This window comes from Bombus bifarius, unplaced genomic scaffold (assembly GCF_011952205.1).
Source record: "Bombus bifarius isolate JDL3187 unplaced genomic scaffold, Bbif_JDL3187 scf7180000008199, whole genome shotgun sequence".
Lineage (NCBI taxonomy): Eukaryota > Metazoa > Arthropoda > Insecta > Hymenoptera > Apidae > Bombus > Bombus bifarius.
In genome coordinates, this window is record NW_022884505.1 from 5,565,336 (window position 1) to 5,579,232 (window position 13,897).

Below are 13,897 nucleotides of genomic sequence, written 5' to 3' on the forward strand. Positions count from 1 at the left end.
AGAAAAAACAAAAAAGTGTGTAAACCGCTTAAATCCGTGAACTCGTCGATCCATGAACATATCACCGAATTTCTGACTCGTTAGAGTATCGTCGATGTATATATACATATACATATATATATTCATTATAGATGGTGACTGAATAATTTTTGTCCTGATAGTCGGTATAGAAAAATGTGAAAAAGGTTTTATCGAATCTCCTCGGATGCTCTCTTAAGTGTGTCTTGAACTATATACATAGTTATATATATATATATATACATATATATATATGTATATAATAAATTTATTAAAACAAATTGTTTTACATTGTTAGCGGGGAAGCGTGGTTTCAAAGGTAAAAGGAGTTAGTCAATTCGTCTGTGCAAGCGTTCCCTTCTAAACGAGAGTCATCGTGATTTTAAGGAAAACACGGAGAAAAAATAAAACGAGAGACACGCATTATGTGATCTTCGGAAACGACGGAAAGTATAGCCTAAGTTGTAAAATCCATGCGAGGCCTTACATTTGCGAATTCGGAGAGAGCGACGACGCAAAAAAGAAAAAGAAAAAAAGAGAGGAGAAGTATGAAACGGCACAGATTCGTTTGCCCTTTGTTATAATCGTTATTATAATTAATTTATTAGAAAAGGAAAGGAGCAAAGTGAGTGGCAAAAAATGGGAATTAAATCGAGTATCTTCGATTCCCAAGAAAAAATGGTTCTTCCCCAAAGAAAACGATTCTTCTTCGTCACCTTGTACTTTTTCTTCTTCTTCTTCTTCTTCTTCTTCTTCTTCTTCTTCTTCTTCTTCTTCTTCTTCTTCTTGGGGGAATCGTTCGTCGTCATCGATCCTTCTTTCGAGTCTTCATCAGGTCCCATTAGATCCGCGGATTATTGAATCGAGCGTAATTCGAACTGAATCGCGAACCGTGACTACCGACGTGGAAAAAAGAGGAAAACGAAGGCTCTCGAATGCCTTTCCCAGGGCAACGTATTCGCTTGACCTTAACGTAACATATCATTTTACAATTAAAAAAAAAAAACAATAGTTGTACTGCCCAAGATAGAGAGTGAATGAACGTGATCTGCGTATATATGTGTGCGTAAGTGTTATTAACCGTAACGTGTGAGTGTTGAACAATTTCTAGCTAATTAGAGGGACGATCCACGCGATTCCACGCGTCCGTATTTCGGCCCGAAAAAAGCAAAGTAATATCGTACAACAAACGCGTGAAACCGAACACACCAAAATACACAAGAAGCGATTACTCGTGTGAACGCGCGTTTATCGTCGATGTCGCGCGTGACGACGCAACGTTCTGTCGTCGACAAATTTTCATTCGAACCTCACTCTATTAAAAAAGAAAAAAAAATGAAAAAAATAGGAGGAACTTAAGAATTGCGACGACGCTTCGGAAAGAAGAAGCATCGTCGCGGTGTTAAAAAGTATAATTCTTCGGCACTCGCGGCCAAGCTTTTGCTACTTTTGTATGAAAACGACGAAAAAAAAACTTACTTATTACGCCACTGAAGCTGTGAGAAATCTGGAAGACTAAAAAAAAGAACAAGAAGGGATGTGTTAAAGGAAGAAAGATAAAACGGCATACACGAAGTCGCGATCGAGCGACACGATTTTTCGATATCCAGCTACTCGTATCGCTTGCTGCGCTATTAATTACTCGACAGCTCAGTCGCGTTCCATTGGCTCGTTTTGGATCTTTTTCTTCTTTCTCTTCGACTTTGTCGGCAGCGCGTCCACGATCTTGAACTATTTCCGCGAAAATAGATACATAGACAAAGTCATTGAAATTATAAAATTGGTTATATCACTAAGATATCTTGATTGTTCGAAGGATACGCGAACGATCGACTTTGTTGCTGTTAAGAGTTCGTTTAAATTATAGAAATGCGAGGGTTCCTAAGAGATTAAAGGACTCTGAGAATCTTTAATCACAGATCGAAGAACTTTCAAAATTCAAAGGAAAATACATTTTTGATAATACAATTGAAAGGAATTAGAAGAGATCCAAAAATTCTCCTTAAATCATATTTCGAAAGGATAATTCTACCAACTAAAGTCAGTCGATTTTCATCAAAATTCGCCGATCATACTTTCGATGGGTAATGTTTCTTCGTTCCGATAAAGATGCGGAAAAGTAGGATTTTCGTCGTCCGAAACAAAAAAATCAGATCTAACGCGTATCGAGAATAGGCCAAAACGAGCTGAAGGAATCGCTTTCACCGAAGACAACCAGCGAAACTAGGAAAGAATAGAGAAATATTCAGCGATAAGAATACGCAATTGTTAGATTGGACTCGAGAGAATCAAAGTTTCTTCTTCGACCGTGTATTTTTCGTTGTACAGACACAACCAAAATTATTAAACCATCGAAATTGAAATTTATATCTCGACTACGACCCATTCGGTGAAAAAAACCACTATCGATACAAACCTGGATATATTACGTTAAAGAGGAGGAAGGAATCAACGATCGTGTACAACAAAAAATCACGAATAGAAGATAGCGAAAGCTGAATAAACGAACAACAGGAGAAATCGATTCCGTGCGTGATACGAAAATCAACCGATGTAACTGGTTAATTCGCAACGCGAAAGGAACATTTGCAATGAGGTTCGCTCGCTCGCGATGAATCGTTTCGATTGAATCTAAAAAGTGCTTTACAAGTGAACTAAGGAAACTCATATCAGTAGGCAGTACGCTATACAGTTTACAATTATATAGAATGGCATTTCGCATAAGGATTAGTAGAAACCAATATAAATACGGAAAGTATATATATATACAGATAGCTATATATATATATATATATGTATTGAAGTAAAGGAAACAAATATATATATATATGTTTATCATACGTCGTGAACGGAATGACGAAGAGGAGAGAAAAGGGAAAAGAGAGGAGGGGGGAAGAGAGAGAGAAAAAAAAGAAGATAAAGCAAAGTACACGCGAATCAGATATTTTGTACTGTGACTAAAGAATTATTCTAACGAGTCCGTTTTTGTTTCTTTTTTACATACGTATATGTATATAATAGATATGTATATGTATACACGCGAAAGCACAGGCAATGGATCACGAAGAAAGAACCCGAACGAGGCTGACCAACCGTGTGATCGAGAGCTTATAGATTGTGGATCCCTTGGATCATGTTTTTTCACGCCAGCTAAAAACAAACGACGAAATCAAGAAGAATTTCCAAGAAATCGACTCTCGTGGATCGTGTAACGAACGTTAACGAACAATCGGGGGACGTAACTCGTCCGAAGAGCGTGGCAAGTCTTTATCGTGTTTCCTTAAGAACGAAGAGGAAGAGTCCATCGCGGCGACAACCGTCAAACTATCGATAAAAGGCAGAAGCGTTTAAGAAAGCACAGGTAAGAAGATGCGATCGAGATGATCCTGTACAATCTACAGGATATTTTCTACGGAACACGAAGAAGATTTTTATGCAATAGGAAAAGGAACGAAGAAAACCTGCGTTCTCTTTGTTTAAACGGAGGAAATATATATATATATATAGCTGACGAACACCAAAGACATCGATACGTATATCTATCCAAAGATCGCGAGGATATTTAGACGGCAGTGTTGTGTCATCATTGTGATACGGTGTTATAATAAATCGTCGAACACCCTGTGAACGGTGAAAAGTCGTGTTCGGCCGAAGGAAACAAGACGTGCGAGCTCGAAATTTCGAAGCGAGGAACAGGGCCGACGAATGGAAATACACGGATGAAAGATAGAGAAACGAAAAACCTGCCACATACACAGATAAAATAGATCCCGAATCCGTCCTAACGAGACGACGCGCTGAAAATCGACGAATCTCCCGGCCGGCGCGTATCAGCGCCGCGAGTCCGAGTTTAAGAAAAGTAGGCCAGTCTCTCGAAACGGTATTTTTCCAAGCATCCGAGAAATTATTTTTGATCGCGTAACCTCGCTCTCTGTCCACGATATTCTTCACCGGAACGCTGGTTAGACCGAAGCAAACGTGTCCATAGGGAGGCCTTCGGGTGTCGAGCTACCGAGTTTCGAGCGTTTCATTCCGTAAATCGTGACCACGAGCTCGCACGCCTTGTAAATCGATAAGCGGGAGGAAGGTAAAAATGACCGTATCTCGTGACCAAGTTTCTCAAACGATATTACGTTTTGATAGGATCGAAGTGTAAGATGGAGGAGTGGGAATAGAGGCTGACCACGACGACACGAATGCTCAGCGTTCCACCGAGAAGGGAAGGAAGAGGTATTCTTAATGGAAGAAGTATAGCGCAGCCGTGAAATAACGGCTGAACATGTTTCGAGCGTCTAGGTAAGAAAATCGATGAAAGTATAAGAAATCGAAGGGCGGCACGTTCGCGTTTAACGTTATATAATTATTTCGCGAAAAATAACATTCGCAAATTTCGACATATCTTTGAATAAATGTTATCCGTATTTAACGCAATTATCACACGAATGGAAATTACATTTGTGTAAATAAATTTCTATAACTCGAAAGCGTCCGCAAAAGTTTCATGGATGATCGATGTTGCGATATATTTGCGAAGGATGTTGTAATTTGGATAAGAAATATTTGAAACGCGACGAAATTCCAGGCAGTAGTAGGCAAGATTACTCGCGATTTATTAACATTTTAACTGGTAATTTATACGATTTTAGAACTTGGAAAGAGAACCGTAAAAATGTAATGGTCGGTTCTAATCGTCGTTCGAGAGCGATCGAATCGCAGATTTGCAGAATCTCGTGTATCGTCGTCGAAAGCGTTTCAACGCTTATTGCAACGATGTTATTGCGAAATACGTGTTTCAATTATGCTTCGATTTTCTTTCGAGGTATATAGAACGACTTTGTGAAAAAAGTTTTACGCGCGATCGCGCCATACTTCTTCCAGCAATCGAGTAGGTTACAAGGAACGTCGGAATAAAAGTGATAGGAACGCGAAATCTCGCGACCACGTACAATAAGACATATCATTTTTTCTAATATACCCGGACGACGTAGATTCTCGTCTAAATAGAGTAAAGGAAAAAAGAAGGAAAAGAAAAGCGAGGGGCTTTTGAAAGTCTTCGAAAATTGTCCTCGATCGATCGTGACCTACCTTATCGACAATTTTTTCGATCTTTCTAATCATTGAAAGTAATAAGAAAGTGGTAAAAAGAAGAAAGGAGGAATAGGTAAAGAGTTTAAAGGTAGAAAATCGTCGAGTCCATACATTCCGAAAGTATAATACGACGCATTAATTAGGGACCGTAGCTATCGTGTATAAATATTTACAGATATTAGGCTCGGCTATAATTTAAACGCTATATTTATTATTATATACAAAGGTTTTAAGGTGTTAAAGAAAAAAAAGAACTTGTAACTCGTTCTAATCTATAATAGCATACATCTCGTGATGTTTTTTCTCGTCGAGTTTTTCGAACGTTTCGCGATTAAAAAAACGTGTGTGATCGTAGATTGTTCGACGTAGTTGTTATTCGAAAGGGATTAATAATGTCGCGTGCGCTTCTTTTCCGTGCTCTATGTGTTTTAGTTGTACATCCGTCTGGCGATGCTTCGCGTATATTAGCGGAAGTGACGTTGCCTGAAAGTAATTTTTATCCCTCTGATTGACAGGATGGAGTCGAGGCGATCTACATCGTATATTTCTCAAATAACATCGTCCCCATCGATCGCAACTATCGTTTGTTACCGTTAATCGTTATTTATACGCATTTACGGGAAATTTGCAAATACGAGACTTATAAAACTATATACGTAACTTATAAAAATATATAAAATATCCAAAGTACGGTACTCTTTATAATTTCCAGTCTTTATAATTTTCAAAAAATATGAATTCGCGTCATTATTTCCAAGATAATATAATCGATTCCGACTGACTCCATTCTATCAGTTATGTCGATAAATACACTGCTCAACGTAGATAGTTAGAAAACGATCTATCGATCTTACTTGTAAACATAGATATTATTATTTAACAAATCGTAATTGAAAGTTTTCGTATATTATACGCGTACACCATGGTTTCGCATACACGACACGCGAACAATTTTCGCAAACCGATGCAACCCATATGCACCACGATGAAAGTGTGCGCAATAATTGCTTCTATCCGACCTTGCATCCGAGTTGAAGCCACTTTCTGCGTTTCAACAATTCCACAGCCGATTCTATTCGGCCGCAATTGGAATCAACGCTCCGTATCTCATGCGTGATATCGTTCCCTGTAAACGCTCTCGTAGTTTCCTAGCAATCGTTCCAACACGTTTTCTTAACACGAACGGCACATCAAGAAAATTTCTAACAGCCAGTCCTTGTCCCGAACAACAGTGGGAAAAGCGATTCGATCGATAGGTAGACTACGAATAACTTCGAATAATCTACGATTCTAATTAAAGCGCAAATAGCAATTTCTTCGTACGATATATTTGACGAAAAAACGTATTTAAAAATATCCTCTTACTTTTTAAACTTATAATTCGTAGAATTATATTGAAAAAAAAAATGGGGCATACAGCAATTAAATCTTTCTTTATATAAATATATTTCACAAAAGTGAAATATTTCAGACTACAAAATCTAACAAGCACGTAACTACGCTTTATCGTGTTATTTTCGAACCTCGTAGCCCGAAGAACTAAAACCGAGGAAATCTACCACCAAATGATTTACGATATATTTTTGTACGAATGGTGTACGATATATGTATATATGTATTTTTTTTTTTTTATACTTCGAATCATTGATTGTACCGAGCAGTGTATTTCACCTTTCAACTCGAGATTTGAAAAAGAGTCTCGCGGTAACGCGGATGTTCCATCCCATTCATTCCCGCGGACGATCCGCATGTCGATAGTCAATTCGTCGATATTTTACACGAAAAGATAATTCCTGACAGAAATTGCCGCGTCACCGATCCTCGTGACGTTGATTCAAGTCGATTAATCGACTCTTCTAATAAAACAATTAGGAAATTCCGTGAAACGTCTGCTTCGACGTTATATGTATATTACATATAGGTGTTTTTATTCAAGGAAATTTCATTCTCGCTATCAGATGTTCTTTGCACATAGGTACCTGAAAGGTTCGACTATTTATTAATTTGTCAAGGCTGCGTAAACAATCCCAAAGAATAAAAGATGCTATTTTACGTGTCCGTGATGGTGAATCTCATAGGTATCTCTTAAGCGTGTAATTATCGTGGTACAGACGAACAGCGATTCACATATCGTCATGCGTCGCCGTCATAATTTTACTACGTGAAACTAAGTGGAACAATGGAAATCAATTTTCTTTTTGTTTTGTAAATATTCGATCAAAGATTGTCTAATAAAGAAAAGAAAAGAATAATCTACCTATAGGAAATTTTGAAGAATCTTGGATAGAAAGAATTTCTGTAAATCCTAAATACAATTTCAAATGTAAAGAAATTCGAACAGAGAATCTCCGTAAGTTCCAAGAAATCTTACACGGAGGATCTTTACAAATCCTGAGGGACGTTAGATAGAAAGTATCGGTAAATTCTGAAAAATCTTCAACAGAGAGTCTCTGCAAATTGTGAGAAGTGTCGGAGGATTGCTCTTTTCGGAGTTTTCTTACGTAATAAAATAACTACGGAAATCGCATAAACTTGCGAGAAAGTATCGGTAAATTTTGAAAAATCTGCAATAAAAAAAAACTCTGAAAAGTGTTCGACAAACGAATGCTCTGAAGATCCTTATATAATAGAATATCTGCGGAAAATCCACACAAACTTGGGAGAATTTTTGATAAAAAATTCCCCTATGCTCTGGAGAACCTTCTGTAAAGAAGGAAGATAGATGTTGCAAAGCGAACCATACATATCAAATAATAAACGATAATCTTCATTATCGACGTTTACAATTGTGCATAAATGGGATAGTTATTAACGATGGCCACGATGACTGGCTCGATCGTCCGTGGACATTGATTCCGACTAATTAGAATTATAGAAGCCGATCAAACAAGCCTCGATCGAAGAATCGATTAACAACGATGATCACCTATTGGAACGATGAAATTGTAAAATATCGCAGAAGTAAGGAAAAGGAGGGGGGTGGGGGAAATATTACACATGGGAAGACACGAACCAAAACAAAGAAAGTCTACACTTATTTAACAACGCACTCGATAATGTATGCGAACGATGAATACAAGAATTCGAGATCTACTTACTTATATAGATATTTATGATATTCGTGATAAACCGATAGGGTCGAAGCAGATGAAAGTTATATAAAAGGCAAAGGAAGCGTGTGAAATTAGTAGAATCGATGTCTACGCGTCGAACGACGTTTATAGAATGGGTGCATCGTCGAAGGAGAACGATAAACGTTATTATGGTTGAGTTAAACACCGAAGTTTAACGATGTAACGATGTACAGGGTGGTTCGTCATTGATGAAACTTATTTAACGATCGATTTAGCATTGAAAATTATTCTTTTTAACTGTAAATTATAATTTTATATTATAGCTGCTCTGTTTTTTATAATAATTATACGTCTCTAATATTGCTTGTATTTTTTCGAAAGAGTAATATTCTCTTTATTATTGACTTCTGATTTCAAATAAATCAACTGTAATTTAAACACAATCGTGATCTAGTTTTGACGTTTTTCGATGCTTGATCGATCGTTAAATTAGGACCTAAGAATAACGAAACATCTCGTATATGTAAAAAGAAAATTCTTGAAAATATAACAACGTTTCAATGTTCATAATTAGCTGTTTAAATAATATCTTAAAAATGCTGTCTACTTCGGGTTTCGGAAGATCATCGATAAGCGCGTTTAAAATAAGTTGTATGATTTTTATTTTTCACCAGCGAGATAATTGCCTCGACGGAAGGCGCGACGAAAATTATTCAAACACATTGTGAAACAGAAACTGGTGTTGCACAATTCCAGCCTTTCGTAACAATGTTCGCAAACTAGACGCGTAAAAGGTCTACTTTCCATCTACTAATTTACCACTAATTAGCTACCATCCGCTTATGAATCGCAACGAACGCGACTCCAAATCACTGTTGCGTGCTTAACACCACTTAACTTCGACTTCTTGGTACGAAATTGTACTAAATTATGCGCATAAAAAGTGATTAACGATGAAAAGAAGGAAAATACGAAGAACCTCTTACGCGCAAAAAATCAGCTGTAATTAAGTAGCCTGGCATTGGTAATCTAGAATTTCTGGAACAAGGTAAAAGATCTGCCTTCTAAATTCTACTTTTTAAAGCTTAATTAGTCTCCGTTCAAGAAGGCGATTTCCAACATTAACTTACGACAGATAGATACTCGCGTTTAAATATTTTATCGAATATTTGTTTTTCTATAATCTAATAATTTACATAATCGTATATCCAGTAAAATAATGAAGAAAACGTGAAAAATATGTAGAACGTAAAATTGAAACGTAAAAGACTTGAAAGCTGTTTATCCTCCGATTATCTTCTCTAGAACTTATTAATTTATTTAATTATGTATTTAATAACATTTATGTATTTACCTACATAGAAAGCAAAGTTTCAACGTTCTTACTATCCCATATCGTATCAATAATACGATATATTTAATCTCGTTTTCTCTAACTTATTTATTGATATTTATAATCTTTGTGATTTCGCAACAACCAAAGACAAGATACCTGTTGTATTGATAATAAACCGCGTATTTAAACGAAAATTATTTATATCCAAAAAGAAAGAGGCATTTCATCGTTGATAAGCACACCTAAACAAACGTCGTTCGTTGAGTAGACATCTGTGAATTTGTATCTGTGAAAATCTATACGTGTAATCGTAGTAGCACTTTGTACTACAGTATTTGTCCATGTATAAGAGAAAGGTTAATCGCGTAGCATATGTCCCTGTATTTATTTGCCTGTTAGTTTCCTGTCCTGAAGGACCTAGCATCAACATATGTACGTTCTAATATTAATAGGAAAAGAAATGATTTATTAAAGAAAAATGGAACATTTAGATATTGGAAAAAATGCCAGGGTCTATGTATAGTTGTCACTATCACGCAAGCTTTGTGTATGCATTCGTTATATGCTGGGTAGGATAGATAATCAGATAACCAAATGTTCCGAATATTCGACTCGAATGATTTCATCGAAATCCGAATACTCGAACGAACGTGCTCGATTTATTCGAATCAAACCAATGAATTTGAATATCGCCGATCGTATCAAATATCTTAAAAGATATTGGTTGATAATTTTAAGATATTTCTAATTTTATATATTATTGTAGATTATTGGGAAATTTAATTGAATTATTCTTTTTTTTTTTTTTTTTGGTCCTTTTCTATTTGTTGATAAAATTTTAAATTTTGAAAAACCTCGAACGCATCGTTTGAAAATTCGAATAAATCGTAGTAGCATTCAAATAATTGGAAAAGAATTGAACAATTTTCTAATTGAACTTATTCGATCGATCGAATTATTTCGGATATTGTTTGAATGACAGATTATTCGAGTCAGAGTCCGATAAGTCGAATTCTATCGGATTCGATAAGACGATTTTTCAATTATTCAATTCATATAGTCGAATACTCAATACGAATCGAAATCTAACCTCGAGTAATCGAATATATTTCGAGTGCTCTCGGGCATTCGACTTTCAACGTGGTGTAATAACACTCCGTTGGTACATAATCACTGATTATTTAAGAAAACACGTTAAATTTTCCATGAAAGTACATAACACTATCGAATATAGCGAGCCCGTGTAGGAAAACTAAACATCGAAAGAATAACTAGAAAGTCGAGCGGGAAGATACTATGAAAGTTTAAATTTAAACTTCTTAGGTTAACAATTTGTTAACTAGAATTTTATTAAAACATGTAGGATGAAAGTATGTTACAAAAATCGATCGTTGATTTAATCAAGGATGTCGATTATTATTCTTAAGCGTTATTTTAATGTACAAACTTCGATTAATCGTTAATCTCAGTTTACACGAAGTAGTCTGAAAAACAATTGTATGCGAGTATGCGTTGAAAGATTATACTTTAAAAGATTTACTTTCCATAAAACCATAAAAGCTACAAGCTCGACATGTGTAACGATAGGAAAATTTGTATTGGAAAGGAAACTAAATTCACGTCATTATTCACGCAAAATAGAAATTAACGAACAGGAAACGATGTTCGGTGACATTTATTGTTAGACTACGGGTTTTTATGCATTTATAAGGAATTTGAAAGTGCAAAATTTCAGAGAATGCGCATAATGTGAAATAATGTATAAATCATCCAAAGTATATCGCTTTCTATAATACTTGGCAGATGAAACAATATTTTACCAAGTCTGTGCTTTTTTAACTATATTATCAAAAAAGTGAATTTCCATAAAAATCAGCAGTCTAATTATTATGTTAATCGAATCTATCGTGTGTAACGTGATTTAGAAAAAGAAAGATAGCGACGTATATACATATTACAAAACACTCTCTAATAGAAGACGCCCGAATTGTGATATGTTTATAATGTTTATAAGCCGATACCTGTTCACGGAAAAAATTCATTCAAATGGTGGGCCGTCGTTCAGCAATTGCTTCGCGCTCAGCAATGTCGTTTACACTGCAACGATCTGCAACGATCATTTCTTGTTCTTCACACCTGGTTATTGCACGTACACTCGTTAGCCGCGCAAACGATTACTGACACGCGCCATATTTTATCAAGATATCGATACGATTGTTACTTCGAGCGATCGAGTTATATTCGGACGGATATATTCAAAGCGTACCAAACGCAACGATTCATTTGAATTTTTCATTAAGAATGTTCAATTTTAATAGATTGGGTACGTTTTATAAAAAAAAAAAAATAACGTGATAATGTTATTGCGTAGTTTTCGAGATATAAATTTTTAATTTACTTTTATCATGAATTTCGACACTTTTTATCGCAAACGTATCATCGATCTTTCTCTTGATCGCAATACTGAAACATTTTCTTCCGTGAACAAACATCGTGGATCTTGTTAAACAATGGAAATTATTCCGACAAATTCACACATATAACTAGAGTAAGTACGTGTGTGAATTTTCAATTCGATGTACGTATACACATTGCACATATTAGGTGAAATTGTGTAGAAAATGTCGTTAATTGAGAACAGAATTAATTGAGGATGAACATTAAGAAAAACATTAATCCTCGTTACTTTTAATTCTATTAAATTAATTTAAATTTTTATTTTACAAAAAATATATACATAAGAAAGAAAAAGAAGAATCTAACTGTTCTTGATTGACGATCTATTCTTGATTAATGTCGTAACGCATATTTAAATACTTGATGTTGCGAAACATCGCGACCGACAAAGCCTCTCGATCGAAATCGAGGAAGCGATAGAGGACAACTTCAAACGTATGGTTCGATGATAAAAAACGGGGACGTGCCGGAAAACTATTTAAAAAAGAATCAGACAGAAAGAGTGAAAAAAAAGAAACAAGAGAAACCGGCTGATTTACTTTTACTCAATTTTAATTGAACACATGCGTAAAACAATGAACACTTCATCCTCCGCCAACGGATATAAATGCGAGATTTAAAGTCGCCAATACGCACGAGTCATGTGTTTAAAAGAAGCAATTACCCTAAAAAGAATCGCGCGTAAGAGTTACTTACTAGGGTGTTTTCGTTGAAAGATAAAAGGATAAAAAAAAAAAGATAAAAATCCCAACGTATTTACGAGGTAGATAATAAAAACAACAATAATAATAAATAATAATAAATAATAATATTTAATTATGATAAAGTAATAATGATATAATAATAATATTATTAATATTAATATAATTATAAATTAGTTGCAGCTTTCTGTGTAAGGTTATTGTGATATTTAAAAAGAAAAAAAATAATAACTTTACCGTAGCGATATAAAATTAATTCAGAATTAAGAATCTGATATTTAGTGAGCAAATAAAAAAGAAAGAAATAACCAGTATGTCGACGGGGCTTTTGAGTGATGCCTCTCCGCGATCGATTCAATATGGTTACGTATAGAGAATGGATAAAGAAAAAAGAAAATACAGCGACCCGTGAGCGGCCGCGTCTCTCTCTCTCTTTTTTTTTCGTCACCTTCTTCACGGGCGAGGTTAGAACGACAATCTTAGGCCTCGTCAAAATACTGCCGGATACATAAGGACATTCCGAAAATCGGTCGCAAACTAACGCCAGCTGATTAGATTAAGCTATTTTTTTTGCAGTCGAATTCGAATGCAAACAATTACAAAAAAAAAGGGCAAAGTAAAAGAAATAGACGGAGAAAACAGAAAAACGAAAAGATTTTGATCGAGCTGTTGCACGTATTAGTGCGAAAGAAATTCTTGCGATCTGCTTCGATTATTCGGAAAGTCCATTTTGCATCTGGATCAATCCGTCCATAATATGTCTCACGCTTGAGGCATTTGCACAAATCTGTGCATATTAATCATTGGGACTACAAAAACATATCATCATATGTAATGGTAATGATACCGTATACATATATATACATATGTATACATATATATGCACATATATATACATATATGTACATATACATATATATATATATATTTAAAAAATATTAAGCAATAAGATTTTATTTATATGCCCGTAGAAGAAAAAATTGAATGAACAACTGCATATCAACACGTGTGTCTGGGCAAGGATTAGCTTATACATGATATATATATATATATATACACATATATATATATAATTAAAATATAAATATATATATGTATATTAATATATATACATATATATAGGTATATAATCTTTACTTCGTCGTTGTCAGGCGTTAATGTTAAACTTAATTATCATTAATTAATTATTAGATTGTGAAAGAATTTCTTCAGGTTCTAAGCAA